We start from the raw sequence: 17,572 nt of genomic DNA on the forward strand, positions 1-17,572 counted from the left end.
TAAGCAGGGGCCTTATAAAAATAGTATTATAAGCCCTGGTGAGGTAAAACAGGCAAATTTGTTTTTCCCTCATTGTAGTGAATGGCCTCCATAGGCTAGAATGGGGAGACTTTATTTTAATTTTAAAAACTTCCCTTAAGTAACAGATACCAGAAGTTTGGTATCAAATTAATTGTTATAGTAAATCCCACAACTTCCAGTTGTGGGATTTAATATAACTTTTTCAGGTAAAGAGCTTTAAACCTTACCTGAAAAGTTGCCAACTCCAACCCTGAAGTGTTTTTGCTGCTGTGCTCTGATTGGCAACCTGGCCAGGCTGCCTTGATGAGGTGTGAAGTGGCCTGGCTCAGCAGAAAGAGATGTGCCTGGGGGAGGAGATCTCCCCTTAGCATATGGGGAAGCAGGAAGGGGGAGGGCTGCCAAACTGGTCTTCAAAGGCAGAGAAGGACATTTGGAGCAACACAGCAACACCCTCACATCCTGCAAACCCAGACAATTAGGTGCCCCCTTGATTAGATTAGGAGAGGGCAGGAGAGGGGTGTGTTTAGGATTTTTAGCCACACCAGTGGGTGGGCTCAGCCAGATGTAACCTCCAAAAATCACTTTCAGCCATGATGGATTTTTGAGGAATTTTGCTCCCAGAGATAGATTTTTGCCACAATTCCCAGGAAGTGGTCATCACAGGGGAAAGGACCCTGCCTCTGATTGGAGAACCAGGAACCCCCTGTTTTTCACCCAGGAGCAAGGATAAAACTGACAGACCTGTACCCACACCTCAGATCCCCATCAGATTCCACAAGGAAGAACTACAGAAGAATAAGGGCTGCCCTGCAGGACCCCTGGCCTGCACCTGGACCCTGCACTCTGGAGGACTGCACCAGCTGCACACTTGGGCCTCACTACAAGAAGGACTTTGCCTGGCTTCAACCGGTTCAAGGAAGGACTCCCTGTTTGTTACAGGTGAAAACTTGCTAACCAGAGTCCCCTGCACCAACTCCAGAAGAAACCAACCAGCTGACCACTGTCCAGTGGCCAAAAAGGAGTTTGCACCAGGTGCATTCTGGGAGTTGTAGTCCACACCCCCAATGAGCATCTCAGAGCTTCTGGAGCCTTGGGGTGAACTGTGGACCTCAAAAGAACCTTAAAAGAACATCTGGAAGAAGATCCAGAAGTTTGGAGAACTTTGGAGAATTTTTTGAAAAAAAGGTCCATAGAGGTACCGACCCGCGACGGCAACTCAAGCCGGCTTGCCTCAATCGTGACCCGGCCTGACTTGCAGGTTCGTCCTGGTGAAGAAAATCTCCAAAAAAGAGACTAAGGCGGTCATTATGATCTTGGCGGTGTGGGCCGCCATATAATGCGGACCTCACTCACAGCCAGGCTGCCTCCGTCAGGCAGCCTGGCGGCGGTCGGCATCATCATCCGACAGGGCAGCAGTGCTTCCCCTCGGATGATGATCCCACAGTCCCCAGCCTTTCCCTGGCGAAATTCCCTGCCAGGGAAAGGCTGGCGGAAGGGGTGCACCGGGGCACCCCTGGGGGCCCCTGCACTGCCCTTGCCAAGTGCATGGGCAGTGCAGGGGCCCCCGTGCAGTGCCCCATCACGCAGGTCAGTGCCCGATTTACGGGCAGTGATCTGCGCCACGAGTGCAGCTGCACCCGCCGCACAGAGGCATTGGCGGGGGCTCCATGTAGAGCCGCGGTCAATGTCCCGGCCAGGCATTCCTCTGGGCTGGCGGGCAGAAACAATGTTTCCACCAGCCGGCCCAGAGGAATGTTCTTAATACGGCCGGCGGTGTTCTGGGGGAGCTGGCGGTCACTTGTAAGACCGCTGTGTTCATAATGAGGGCCTAAGTCCGAACGTAGGAAGTTGACCAGGACTTCCCATCCAGCGTATCCGAAGAGGGCTCCACGGACGTCAGATCAAGTTTCAGGTTTGCCCCGGGAGAAGGATTTCCACCTCGAAAAAACGAAGGTAAAAATCTCCACCGAGGGCTCCCGCAACGCCTATCTGAGGAAGAGTTCCAGGAGGTCGGGTTGGACTGGCAGGTTCGTCCCGCTGAAGAAAATCTCCAGAAAAACAACTAAGTCCTAAGTAAAACTTTTGACCGAGGCCTCCACCGAGGTGTGACCAGATGACCAGATTGGTGCCTTTTGTTTCTATGCGCTAGAAAGCAATAATTCTTTAAAAATTCATATATCCGGTTTATTCATTTTTTGTGTCATTTTAAAGCTAAAAATATTTACTATTTTTATAAATTGATTTTGGATTTTTTAACTGTTTCCTGTGTTTTATTTAATTACTGTTTTGTGATATTTGAATGCTTTACGCTTTGTCTCCTAAGTTAAGCCGTGTCGCTCGTTGCCAAGCTACCCAGGGTTGAGCTAGGTGTAATTTACTGCAACCTAACTGGTCCTAAGTGGAGGTTAGTGGCCTATTGCTAAGTGTAGGTACTTACCTGCCCTTACCAATAGCCCATTTTCCAACACTAAACTATGATAGAGCACAGCATGTTAAGCTCTAATTCTGCCCTTCAGGTTCCCCTGGGAAGACATCATCCCCCATACCTGAGCAAAGGCCAGAAGTCTGTAAAGACAGCTGTAGCGAAGCATTTGGCAATCCGCATACAGTCGTGGTTCTCTGGCTGGAATCTCCCTCTGACGTGTAAGTGACAAGGAAGTGTTTTTATAATAAAACAGCTGATGTTCTGAGAAAATGTCCCAACGTAAGGATGTGTATTTTCTATGAATGTCAGAGACTAAACTTATACCACATTCACCGGCAACCTATCATGCTGCAGCCTTGGAAGAAGCACAGAGTGAGCAAGAATGTCTTGTTTGAGAACAGAGTGCTGGCCTAGGCAAAACAGTTAGATTGAGACAAATAAAACGAGACCGTAAAAGTTGCTATTATAACAATAATAAAGTAAAGCCGAATAAAATATATCTGGGTTAACATGCACAGCGGCAGGCCTAGTATGTTAAAATAACGTGCATGAAGCTATAACTAAAATGGCTACACAGCAAACCCTTATACGCTCCTCTTTCATCTATCCTTCATGCCTCAGGAGACAAAGTCCTGCACATAATGCTTGATATCCAAGTTGGTGTTGCTCTCCTTGAATCATAGGGTCAACCAGTTAAACATTTGTGTTGTTTTCGGCAGGATTGTACAGTACAACCATCCATAGCAGAGGTTTTCACACAATGGAAGCATAACATTTCATTTACACATGAAACAGGGCCAACGTGTCAAAAACTGGATTTTTTTTACTGACTGGAAAACTATTCAAGTTCCAGGAATATGTAAGTTATTTGGTCAGAGTTACAAAGTTCTGCCACAAATGGACTTCAGACTTCTGTGCTTTCATGAAGTGATGCTCATTAGCTTCGAAGACAAGTATTTCTACTATATCTACTTACAGCAGTGCAGGTCACAGTGATTGTGGCTAGATGGTGGTATTCCAATGATGACAACGATTTTTACTGATCTCTGAATATCATAACTTCACTCTTGTCCATATTTCTTTTCAAGAATGTATTATCCCTCTAGTCATGCACTGCCAATAGGCAGTTTATAAACCATCACCTGGTGGTGTGGCTTTTTGTGGACAGATAATCAATGTTGTTGCATTGGCATTAGTATATAAATGTTTATGAATGAATAAGCTCTACAGGTAGAAGGAATTCATTAGAGACAAACAAATCCCCTGAGATTCTCCACAAACACAAGGTTACTCTTTAGAGGTGAATGGAGGGAGAGAAAATACTTTACCCTGATGCCTTAAAAATGACAGGAACCATTAAACTGTGACTACTTTAACATCTGCTTGTTCTAGAATTTCTAAGACTGCGTTGAAATCAACTGTATATAAATGTGTGCTTCCATTATCATGTACAATGCATAATTAGAACATAGGAATATTGGGAGCTCCTTTGAAAACAATGGAGCACACCGGGCTTCTTATGGCCGGTAGAAGCCCGGAGCCCCAACATTCCAATGTTTTCATTCACAGATGTCCTCGAGCTTTGTGAGTCCTTTGTATTATTTAGTAGAACATTCTGCCCTTTAGAGGCAGAATGGTCTAATAGCCTTATAGCCCTCCGTAGCTGGTCTATACTGGCATTAAAGTCCTGCTCCATTGTTAAAGGCCCTCGCATTCGGCTCGTGCCTTCAACGCTGGAGCTGACCTTTAACAGCCAGTATAGCCTACTACGGCAAGCTGTAAGGCCATCATATAGATTGCGAAAGCACTCAAACCTAGCAGTACAGAATGTGTGTGCCTTCAGTAAGATTGCCTTGAGGTAGACCCCACAGCCATAGCATTATGGTAGATTTAGCTGTTGATTCGTTCATTTAGTTTTTTCTGTGCTAGTTAGTATTCAGTATAGATTGAAGGATGGAAAGATGTTTGTCCAGCTCACATAGGCCCAGATTTTTTTTTTCATTACGGAGCGCAATGCTGCGCCACATTTAGCAGCGCCACTCTCCATCATTGTCAAAATGCAGGGATGCGCCAAATTTAATGGAATACGGCGAGCCCCTGTGTTGTCCCCTGCGCTAATTTTGCTGCAGAGCGCCAATGCAGCCACCCTTGCGCCGTGGTGCAAGGATGGCTGCACTGCGGAGGAGATTGTTTTTGTGCAGGAAAGAACACCTTCCTGCACAAAAACATTCTTCAATGGGGATCAGCTCTTTCTATGTGTGCTGCAGAAAAAAGAGCAAAAATTGAGAAGAAATGCTTTGCGCCATACTAACGCCACCCCTGGGGTGGTGTTAGATTTTGGTGCTGCCTCAGGTTTACAAAAACTCGTAAATATGGGGCAGTGTCAAAATGTAATGGGTATTGCTGTTGCACGCCCACAGCAACACCCATTGCACGCCCCTTCCACGCACAGTGCTGCGTGTGAAGGGGCCGTAGGCTACAAAAAGTGGCTTATCACCACCTTATACCTACGACGCAGTGCAAAGCGCCACCGGAGCGTCACTAAAAGTGATATATCGGTGGCGATAGGGCCTTTTAAATCTGTCCTCAGTGTAGCCACATGTTACTTTAAGCAAGGTGTTGGTACATTTGACCAAATGTTTGGATATCGATATTTATGCAGTCTTCAACAGAATGTGAATAGATTGTAACATTGTTTAGACACGTTGGAACACCCTACAAGGTTTAATTTGGGCCGTAATCCACCCTACGAAAAGCCTGGCATATAGATTAGCCATAATTCCTTGGTTTCTTGGTAACAAGCATGTAAAATGTTACCCTGCAATGAGTTTGTCTCAGCCTAAATCACCCATTTTAGTTTCTAGATCAGTTACATTACAACTCACTGTAATTATCTGGTTAGATGGGTGGGTGTCTATGGGTGACCGGTCTGCCCTGGCTTCTTTCTCCATAATCCCTCGTCTTTCAAGTTTAGATGCAATGGGATTAAAGTGAGAACTTTTTTATTCCCACGACCAGTAGTTACTGGTGATCGCATAGCACCTTTCTATGGGGAGGGTATGTGGGTTCTGCCACTGAGAATAAAATGGGGTTAAAGAGTGCTTGTTACAGCACATTTTGTACATATATTTGCTAAAAAGCACATGGCTTCTCAGTATTCACAGCTATGGTCCTCGGGCCCCTAATAACCTCTTTTCTTTGGTCCTGTATTGTTGAGCCCCTTCTGGTTAGCATCTTCGGACTCATCCATGTGTCCTTCATACTAACTAAAACAACCCAGCCCCTCTCTTGTACTCTTCATTATCTTGAGAGGGACATTTATATGCACCTTTTTCCCCGCACCACGTGTGTTTATCAGTCACATCTCAGCCCCGTCTCTACAGCCTCTTATTTTCCAGTCCCTTCATGCCCCATAATCCTTTATATTTCTGAGCTACCCTATGCTTTTGATGTATCAGGCTGTCCTCAGCCTCTTTGCCAACTTCATCAGCCACTTACAACCCTTGATTCTCTAGTCTTCTCAACCCCTGGATTTCCTCAAGCACTCTCAGCTTTCTTCAGGTACTGTTACAACTTAGAGCACCTTATGTTCCCGAACACTCACCAGATATGTAGGTTATTCAAGGGGTCAGACTCCCCAGTACCACAGGTCCATTGCTCAGTCATCACTGAATCAGCCTCTACACTTGCATGACTGACACACTCACACTCTCTGTCATTCACTATAATTTTGTCCCACAATGGCGCTGTCACTCTATCTGTCTCAGTCCCTCTCTCTCAATTTATTACTCTCTGCCTCTTCCTGGCTTTCTGTTTCTCTCACTCTCCCTCAGTCAGTCCATTGTTCATTCTCCATCTTAATCACTCTATGTTCCTCTCTCAGTAAATCACTCACACTTACTCAATAACTTTCAAACTAATTTTCAGTTACACTCTGCTACTCGTTCTTACTCACTCAGTAACTGCCACTCGCTCATTCACTCTCACAGTCACTATATTCCCTCACTCTTAGTGACTCACTGTAACTCATTGTCAGTCACACTCCCAGTCACTCAAGTTATCAGTCACTCACTCTAAGGCACCCAGTCACATGCTCACAGTCACTCACTCACTGTCACTCAGTGTTTGTCATTTACTCTCTAAGGCACTCAGTCTCACAGTCACTTCCATTGCTAGTCACACTCACAGTAACTCACTCACTTTCCACTTTCACTCACTCACAATCAGTCCATTGCTCAGTCACTCACTCTTTCTCCCTGACTATGACAGTCACTATTGGTTATCTACTATGTCATTTACCTGCTCTCACTCTGTCACTCACTTTCAATCACTCACTCTCATTTACTCACTTACTCTCTGTCACTCACTCAGTCATCCATTCACTCTCTCTCACTCAAACTCGTGCTCAGTCTCACAGTCAAGTGCTGCCACAATCTGTGTGTCACAGTCTCTCTCAGCCACAGTCACTGTCTGTCACTCACCCTTACTTACTCAACTTAATTACTGACTTTCAGTCACTCACTCTCTATCACTCAGTCATGCACCACTCTTCCCTTCAACAGCTGTTCACAACCACATTCACTTATTGACATTTATTCTGTCATTCACCATCCCTCATTCAGTTGTGCCACTCAATACAGCAACTGTTCATGCCAGCCTGTGTGAGTTCTCCTTGGCAGGCAAGGCATTCACACTTTTGAGTATGATTGTTTTTACATTGGCAGTCGAGAGTCTTAGCAGTTTCAGGCACTCACAGAGACAGAAGAAGCATGTCACAACCATGCACGTCTTAGCCAGCAAGAATAATTCACCCAGGCTGTCATGCACATTTTGTATATTCTTTTTTATACTGTCACTCTGAGAGTCTGAAGCTGTGGTGTACAGGCTCAGGTTCTCATGCTGATTAGGAATAAAAGGCAGAGGGTAACAACCGAACAACCTTATGGGGGAGCTGACACTGCCCACTACAGCAGGTACTTTTAAATGATCTTCAGTTCCTTCTCTCCTAGTTAAGACCCTTTTCAATTCCTGCTCACTGTGCCACAGGATCCACCCTCTACTTCACTGACAATGCCTAACAAGGCCAAAACCGGTCTGGACTGCTTGGGTTCCCTTCTGGAGAAAACATCACCTGGCACTTTGGGATAGGCTGTTTCCATGAGTTGCAGGGACAGTGCCAATTTGCATAAGATGGGCCTCTGTCTAGAGTTGCATAATGGGGGAAAACGAGGGCGGGAATGCTTCCCAGTGCGAGTGCAGTGGTTTAGGTTATTAGCCAGCTTTCCTCCCATGACCTTTTGTATCTTGATATGTGAGATTTATCTGCAATATTCAGGGAAGCTGGTAGATCAATAGGGTATTGGCCCAACAAGTGCATGTTTGGGATCTCTTGCCAAATTGAAATAACAATCAGGCCCTTCTCTGAAGAGAATAGATTTCGCGATGGTCTCTCTGGCTGGAGATTGAGCCTTTTTCCAACTTTTCAATAAAAAGTACATTTACCTAACATGACCTCTATTTCAATGATATTTAGAGGTGGCTGAAGCAGTGTTTTGCTACAAGTCAGCAAAAACAGCCCCAACACATGAGAACCAATCCTAATCTGGAAAACAACTAAGCCTTTCTTCATGCCAAATAACCGTTCCCTGTACACATGAACATTTTAACAAAGCATAACCTCAGGTTTACGCATGGTTTGCAAGGAAAGATCAAGGACATTGGGTGACTTTATTTATCAGGCACACTGTAGGGGGTACTCTCCTTGGAATTCCCATTATGTGCTGTGGAAGGTCAAGTAGGTAAAATATGTTTTTGTGTACGTAGTTCCCTTTCACTTAGTATAATATGTCATTGTGTATGTATTCAGTGCTGAGTGTAACATTACACAAAATCCCTTGAAGTATCAAATTAAGCTATACCGTCTTATTTTCACACCACACCATACATTATTGTAACTTTTATAACATAGTTATTCAATCTTGAAGTGCCATTTTCTTCAATTTGAGACATGAAAATGTTCTAAATCGATACTTTTTTCTGTTTAGGTATTGCATGATAAAGGTCTTTTAAACAATAAAAAATCAATGATTTTACTATTACGTTTTCATCTGCATGGTTCGAAACTAATAATTCTGATTAGGGAAAATAGTTATACTCTGTTCAGCAAACAAACAGAAAAAACAACCATGGGGCCAAGTCACCAACACGTGGTTCATCAGAACGCTACAATAATGGAATGTGATTCACAGACATATTTTTTTATCCAGAGGTGCCCTTTTATGCAGAATATACATTATTAATTTAGGTCTGAAATAAATACTAATAGTACTGTCAAATGCCTCTTTTCCTAACCCTATTCGTCCATTGTGTATGCACTCTGTAGAGTTTACTTGCATTAGGTTCCACTATTTGTGTATTTTTAATTTCTACTTTTGAATAACTTTTCTTCGATAGAAAGATTTTCCCTTGAGATGTGTTTCTTCTTACACACACCCAGTAAACATTAGGGGGCTGATTTAGCTCTTGACAGTCTATATACTGTCTGTCAAGGTGATGGTGGACATTATGGGAGCCACTCTGGTGGAAGACCTCCATATTTATGTTCACTTCCAGGGATCCTTATGTGTTGACATCTGTTATCATTCAGGTGGGAGTTTGTTTCTGTAAAATTAAAAAACTAATGACCCCTTTACCCTTGGAGGTTTCTAACAGTGTGTGGGGATCATTATTGTTTTTGTTTGTGATACCACGTTTTATCTGGCAGTGAAGGACAGAAAAAGAAAGGACTTCAGAGGGCCCACTGTAGGTAGGGCAGGAATTCTGATACTCTTACTCTACATCTGTCAGACTGTTGAAGTGTGTGTCGGAGTAAGTGTTGACAGAAGGGTTTTCCATAGTAAGAAATAGAGGAGTTGCACAGAGGATTTGGGTGACTGGATACTTTTTCATGTGTGTGACTCTAAATAGGTACCTAGATAAATTGATTTAGTTAATTCCCTAGATTTCTGCAACAATTACACCTGGACCATTCCATTGTAGGGAAAAGATAAGTGTGATAAATAAGGTGCAAAACCTTTGCGGATCCCCTTGAAAATTGTGAGCCTGAAAAGGCTTCTCATCATACTTGGATTCAATGTATTAGCACATGTTTCACATTTCGTGTGTTAACCCAAATGTCTTAATTAGAAATTATTAATGAATGTTTATGTATTTTCGCATAATGAATTTGGTAGAAATGAATAATGTAGAAAAATAGTGTGCACGTTTGAAATTGTGACCTCGGAGAATGGCCACCAGTATTCACGGAATGTACTAAATGAGTGATTAACATATATGAAATATTGAGAATATATTAATGTGTAATATATCATATTAAGAGTTAGAACTTTAGTTCTTTGGTTATAGGCCTTAACTTAGCGAATGTCTTGGCCTAGTCTTGCTAGGCCTCATGCAGAAGCTGTGTTCCTTAATGTTCAATGAAAAATGCTGACAAAATGAACTAACAGTGAACTGCTCATTGTTAATAAAATGCTTAGTCAAAGCTTTCTATGAGAACCAATTGACAGGAGATGAAGTTATAAAATTTGTATCGTTTTTGTGTATAACATGCATGAGATGTACTTTCCCAGGACTTGAACAATGAAGACTCTGACTGGAGAAGAAGATGCAACAGTTTTGACACAGGACGAGCCGGATGATGAGAACATTGTAAAGTGAACCAATCAATGACATGTGAACTGTGAAATATTAGAATTCATAGATTTGGTACGTAGACATTATTGGATAGAGTAATAAACATACGATTAATTGAAATAGGGGGTAGTCTGGGTGACTTTGATATAAGAATGTGACAGAGGGAAAAGAGTTCAGACCTTACTCTGAAATAAAGATGTTAGGGGAGAAGAATTGTGAGACTACAGAGAGATTCGAGATTCTGTCATTGTGCTCATACTCTGTGACCGAGAGCCTGATGTGATGCTGATCGACTGATAACCTGAGGACGAAGACTGACTGTTGCTGATCCATACGGTGGATAGGTAGATATGACAATGTGACTGAATTGTATTTCTGTACCTTTTCTTCTAGGTACCAACTGCACTGTCTTTGTAATATTCTTTAGCTAGATGTTTCCTAGATTCTTGTTCCTAAATTGTTTTGCATGAAGTCCCACATGCTAATGCTAATCTGGGTTAGATGAGCGTTCCTTACATGACGATTGACAGATTACAAAGACAAATGCTTGACAGACTGTTCTGCTGAACTTCATGTCTAGAATTAATTATTGCCTTTGATTCTTTTATTGACTTGTTCTAATGTTTTAGAGTGTACCATGATGCAAACTTTGGTTAGATTATGTTATTGGTGTCTTCTAACAAATTAATGCTGTTCGAAATTGATTGAACTGAGTTTGAATTAATCTCATGATTTAGTATTGTAACTAAAGGGAAATAAAATTATTAAACCGTATATTGAGGTGTGGTTATTCATGGCTGGAAAGTCATGGTGTGATGTTTATTGCTTTTATTGATTAACAGATTAAAGTTTTGTCTAATGGTTATTGAATTTTGTGCAGTGATTACTTGATACATTGGTCACATCTTAGCTTGATAGTCCATGCGAATCAAAAGGTTCATCGACCTATACCCATCACCTTGTAAGTTTACTTATTAAGGACCGACGCTCTAGCACGTGGTATGCATTTTTTGTATAGAGCAGTGTTTGCTACATTGCTTGGCATTCGCAAATACTTTGCAAGCAAGTGAAATTACACATCTTATTTATGTCTTGATAAAGATTAGTGAACTTGCCACATTTGCTTTGATATTACTTTGGGGAAATCGAATTGCATGTTTCCTTGGATTTGGGTAGCGGAGTGATAAAGACCTTGATGTGATACACTTCTAATGGACCACATTGTTTGGGACTGGGTTTTGACAGCATAACTGTCATAAATATCCATTGCTAACAATATACATCGAATGGACTTTGGGTGCACCCTTTTCACTATTGACTTTCTTCGACTAGCCTCTTTCAGCCACTATGTCAATCATGACTGTGCTTAACCCAGTGCAGTATCTATCTCTTACCTAATTCTATTTGTTGTTTGATTGTATTCTTCTGCCTCCACTGGGATGCTGTTACTGAACTATATGAAGGACTTTTTCACAACTACAGTCCTCTCTGTCCACTCCTGCTGCCTTCTTCCAGTGTGTTTTGATCTAATGTGCTAACAGCAAATGCATTAGCACTCTAAACCCAGGCCAATTGGCTTTGCTATTTGTTGCATCTGTATGTTAGTCAATTGGGAAATGTGCCGTTTATAATATGTGTGCAGCCACAAAACTAAAACATTTAATTAAACAATGTCTATCAAAGCAGACAAAATAACAATGAAGTAGGTTGTGTACATAACTAGTAAACAATGAGTTAAAAAGATCTGTTATTTTCATATTTCAGAGGAAAGTTGAAGTAAGCACAGCTTTTGTCTTGGTCTTGTTCAATATGTTGCTTTATTTTAGCTTTACACTGTTTCTGCACAAATTAAAATTTCCGGCCAAAATTCAGTGTAATACCTTGGCTTAGAGTAAAGCCATTTTAGGGATTTCATCACATTTTCATTACTCTAAAAGCATGGCTTTGAGAACTAATCTGCTTTCCAGGTTTTTCCACAACATGTGACCACATGCCTGTGAGGCATATAGGGAAAGAAAATATTATTTCTTTTAACAAAAGAAAAAATTGAATCTCATCCTCCCCTCATTGTTGTCCGGTGCTACTTGCCAGTTCATAGAACCTACTCACAGAGATGACACCATTTCTTCCCACCACGTGCACAAAAATGCACAACATCCGAGGACCGGCTGCTGGTTTTCACTCATCACACTGGGATTTTGAGCATCTTCTGTTACACCAAGAAGCAGGTGATGTCATGTGGCCCGATGCCAGAGAAACTGTTGACTACCAATCCTTGGGAAAATGCCCCGTGATAAGTCGTCCCCGGCTGAGCAGAATTAAGTAAGTCCAATTGAAGCATTCCTCCCGGCTGCACATCGCCTCCCCTGTAAAGAAATGCGCAGCTATGGAATTTATCACTGCAAAAATATAATTTTTAAGGAATGATTTTGCTCTCATCAGAAAATGTTTCTGTCCAAATAGATCAACTTGATTGGTTTTGCGGATATACTGTAAGGTTCAATAAGGATCAAACGAAGATCTTTATTGCATGCCCATAGAGAAAACGCAATTGCTTGCTTTAGCACAAGTCTGAATTTTATTAAAATATTGAAATTTAATATCATAAATAGGAGGACATGCAGTATATACCAAGTACCTGTATGTACTGTAGAGATGAACAAGAAAACTGGCAACATATTACCAATGTATGGAATGAATTATTTTTGTAAGAGTAATATTCATTCTAAACTTCCACGCTCTATCAGGTGTAAAACAGCCCTACAACACAGTTATCAGAATCCGTGCAAATCTTCCCCAGATGTGGGCTACACCCACCATATCTCTCCTGCATTTGTGCCGCTCACATTGGGGATCTTGTTTACTAATAGTTTGTGTCAGGTTTGCACGACTTTTTTGACACAGTCCAGACACAAAATCCTTTTTGATACATAAAAAAAATGCGTGGCTATGTAAGAAAAGGTAACACAGCACAGCACATTCCCATGCATTACTTTACTTTGTTTCAGGGATGCATTCCGTGGGTGGTGCTTGAGCTTTCCCGTGCATTCACTCATGGAATTTGATGCAACCGCATATTTCCAAAGAGATGGAGACATGGATTCGCGCCAAAATGGCGGCCCCTGCTTAGGAGAAATATGTTTACTGCTCCTCGTTATTTCCTTTTTGCATGTGTGCTGCATTTTGCAGCACACATGCAAATGGGAAAACGCCTCCATCAATAGTGTTTGTTCAGAAAATGATACCTTGTTACGCAAAAACTATACTGACCATAAGGCAGACACCCTTGCACTATGGTGCAAGTGTGTCTATGTTGGCGATGGGCAGCGCAAAGAGCGTCAGCCCAAAGAGAGAGAACATCTGCGTTTCTACTCTCACACAATGCAGTGCAGCTCCTTGCTAGGCTGAATTGTGTGAATTCTTTGTAAATATGCCCTTTTATATTTTTTGTCCTTCTTTTCTTTCATGGACGATTGTCTGGTTATCATTATTTAAAATGAAGCTTGTATACTTTTTGTTGTGAGGTGGTTCAAGTACGTGAGCAGCACTAATCGTACCCCATTGAGCAAGTAATACACTTCATCAAGAACATTTACATTGTCGCAAGAGCATCTTGAACATGAGGTGGTGTGCACAGAACAACACTGTGCAGTGGTGCAACTTGACACACATTTCGGAGGCGGGTGGTAAGCTAACACTTTAAACGGAGGGAGACATCTTCATGACTTCAATGTAAGTGACTTGTAGGGGTTCCTTTCACTCTCATTGCACACATCATAAGAGTAGTTCTTTTCAGGTCAATATGTGGTCAATGATACATCTAAGAGCACAATAGCCCACTAAAATTGGTGTGAGCTAAACATCCTTTGAAGGGGTTAAGGTTTCCCTGAATCAGTTTTAACAGAAAGGATGAAAAAATCTGTATATTATATATATTAGTCCAAATAGGATTATAATTTTTTCAGTTGTTGTGTCGGGTACAATATGTGGAGCATTCTTGAACACACAGAGCCAGTGGCGTTGGTCTCAACCTCCAGCAACAACTGTTATAAAATATTGAGGCATCCTGTTAAAAAGAATATTTTGGAAAATCAGTAGCAAATGATGCAGCATTCCTTTTAGTAATGTTTTGTTCATTTTGCATTTTCCAGAGGAGCATATTTTGTTAGCAGGACAGGATGCTAGTACAGGAGACACATCTCTTGCTGTCAGAAGGTAAGATCCTCCATGATCATGCTCCATTACACATAGAATACTTGGTTGTACTCCATGTGTGAGCAAAATAACCTTTAGTCCACTCTTCCCAAGAGATATTCATGGTTTGGATTTGCTTGGTCACTTCCACAGCCTGAAATAAAACCAACATTTTGAAAGATGTTGGCACTAGTAACACAAAAAACACAGAAAATGAGCATAAGGTGATAATATCCATAGCGCTTTCATAGCTCACATTGACCCCAGTCAGGGGTAGCGAAGAGTGAGGACTACTACAAATGGAAAGTGTGAAAAATTGGGTTGTTGGTTTGGGGGATATTAATCATGCTCAAGCAACAGCCACAATCCCTGCCATGGTGAACCCCAAAAGTCATTAAATTAACCTGTGATTAACTCTCCGGTAGCTTGCCACTAAACAAGTCAAGCTCACCTTAAAGGCACTGTGGAAAGTATGTAGGCAGCACACAAAAAGTAAAATCCCACACCAATTTAAAGTAATAAAGTACATTTAAATTTACACCAAAACTACAAAAATCCAATCAGTAGAACTGATGTTCTAAATTTTTAATTTTGAAAGTGAAATCCAGTGCTTAAAAGATCCAAGTGCCAACTACCAGGCATCTAGTCTCAAAAGACTGAGCCATAGTCAAAGGTTATTGCCGACCATGATGGAGTGTGGGTCAGACACAAGAAGTGGATTGTGTCAGGTCTGCTCTTACCTTGGGATTCAGAAGAATATTTGAAGAATAATGTCTAAGAAGGAAATGTTTTAGTTGAGCTAGGCTGCAGGTCGCGTCTGAGGAAGAATCATTGTCGGAGGGCTGCTGAATGTCAGGGAGCCACTAGATGAAATCACAGTGAAGACTTCTATGTTCTTAGTCTCTGCAGCAAAGTGAGGTCGAATGGCAATGCACCTTGGGTGGATCGACAAGCAGGTAGATCCCGATCTCTTCTCTGTTGTCAGAGCACTTTTTGTCTAAATATTTTCTAAGTCCCAAGTTTTGTACTTTGTCTATCTGGGCACCTTTAGGACTACTTCCAAGGGTCCAATACTGCATAGGCACCACTTAGAGGGTCAGGGCTTACTCAGACAGGGTTCAGATGTGGGTTCAGGATGGAGGAAGTATTTTCTGTCACTGAGGCTTTGATCAGGAAGCCAGCCAATAAGTCCTTAGGGTCACTCTAGTAGTTCCTACTTAATGAAGTGGAGCATGGTTCAGGAAGCAGGTCAAGCCTCTGAGGGTTCAATGCAGGCTTCAGGCAGCGGAGAACTCCTTCCAGGTGCAACAAAGCAGTCCTGAAGTAGATAGCAGGTCACAGCAAAAGGCAATCCTCTGAGAGTACTTCCGCAGGTCCACAAAGTGAACTGAAATGTGGATCTGAGGGTCCTATTTTTATACCTGGTTGAAAGTAGAAGTTTCTAGACATTCCTTTTGAAGTGCTTGGAATGTCCTGCCTCCCTGCCCTCTCTCCAACCTGCCTACAGGTACAATGAGGTAGGGTTTAGTCATTTCTGTAAAGGAAGATCACAGCCTAGTGATTTGCAAGTGGAGCTGTTCCCAGCTCAGCCTCCCCATTCTTCAGGTGATACCATATCCAGGTACACCTAATCCCTCTATTGTGTGGCTGTCTGGGAGGAATATACGAAGACCAAATGCCAACTGCACCTAGTTATGTAACCCAAGAACAGGCTGCAGGCACCAAATAGCCAGGGCAAGAATATACAAACTCTCTAAAAGTGGCATTTTCCAAATAGTGATGTAAAATCTGACTCTGCCATTAAAGAGGATTTTAAATTACAATTTCGTAGACACCAACATGAAGTTCCTACCTACTTCTAATCAACAGTTAGCACTTAATAAATGTAAAAAGGCATCCAATGATATCATACGGGAGAGGTAGGCCTCACAATAGCAACATTGAATTTAGAAGTTTTCCACTATTAGGACATGTAAAACTTAAAAGTAAATGGCAAACCTTTTAATTAAAATGCCTCCTGTCCTAAGGGCTGTCTAGGACCTACCTTAGAGGTGACATGTGCAATAAAAGAGGAGTATAAGTCTTGGCAAAGGGGTTATTTTGGTAAGTCAAATTGGCAGTATAAAAAAGTTAGCAAGCTGCAATGGCAGTCCTGAAACATGTTTTAAGGGGCTACTTAAGTGGGTGGCACAATAAGAGCTGCAGGCCAATAAATAACATTTAATTTACCATCTCTGTGCACACCCTATACTTTTTTTTACCAGGGGCTTATGAGTAATTAAAAAATATCTATCAGGTTGAAGCCAATTTTACCATGTTTTTGCGAGCAAGCATAAGCACTTTAGCATGGTTAGCAGTGGTTAAGTGTACAGAGTCCTACAGCCAGCAAAAACAAATTAAGGAAAACAAGAGGTTGAAGGCAAACTATTTGGGGAAACACCACCCTCAGGCTGATAGGGCTTACATATTCCCCTCCATCTGAATGTGAGGATAACTACCTAATCTCCTGGGATTTCTCATCACTAAGGCTAATGAATCTGGACAGACCATCAGCATAGGAGATGTCTGACCCAGGACTGTGTTCCACAGTGAAATGAATTCCCTGTTGGTTGGTGGACCTGCTCAATAGTTTTATATTCTCACTCCTCATCTGCATGAGCCACCTGAGGGGCCTATGGTCAGTCTGAACCTTGAAGTAAGTTTAAAAAAAAGTATGTTCTAAGCTTCTTCAGTCCCAGACCAAAGCAAAGTTTTCCCTCTCATTTGCATTCCACCTCTGTTCCCTGGGAAGTAGCCTCCTGCTGATGACAGTTACAGGTTGGTCTAGGCCCTCCTCGTTCAACAGTGACAACATTACCCCTACACCATGCTCTGGGGCATCAGTTTGTACAATTAATTCCTGGGAAAAATCAGGGGCCAAGAGTGCAGGGCATGTATGTAGCTAGCCACATCCTCAGCTCAGGGTGTTTCTTGAGAGCCCAACTACTTTTTGTGATGTCTCCTGGTAAGCAAAGCATAGGCATGGTAAGAGGACGGCCCAAATCTGCCTCTTGGGCTCAGGCTGGCCTATAAGCATGTATTTCAGGGTCCTGTTGAATCTCCCAACAAGCCCATTGCTTTGGGTGTGGTAGGGTGTGGAGAACTTGTAGGTTACCCCACACCCTTGCCACGTAGATTTCATGTATGCTTACATGAAGTTGGTGCCCCTGTCAGACACCACTTCTTTGGGGAACACTACTC

The 17,572-nt window shown here is 42.2% G+C and overlaps 1 long non-coding RNA gene across 1 annotated transcript in view; it reads left to right on the plus strand.

Moving 5' to 3' along the window:
* Positions 1-12,256: 12,256 nt before the first annotated feature.
* LOC138268479 (uncharacterized) overlaps positions 12,257-17,572 on the plus strand; it is a 69,817-nt gene continuing 64,501 nt past the window's right edge. The window contains exon 1 of the long non-coding RNA XR_011200014.1: positions 12,257-12,460. This is a non-coding gene — a long non-coding RNA (uncharacterized lncRNA). The remainder of the gene's footprint in view (positions 12,461-17,572) is intronic.

The sequence above is a fragment of the Pleurodeles waltl genome, chromosome 12 (genome assembly GCF_031143425.1).
Source record: "Pleurodeles waltl isolate 20211129_DDA chromosome 12, aPleWal1.hap1.20221129, whole genome shotgun sequence".
Lineage (NCBI taxonomy): Eukaryota > Metazoa > Chordata > Amphibia > Caudata > Salamandridae > Pleurodeles > Pleurodeles waltl.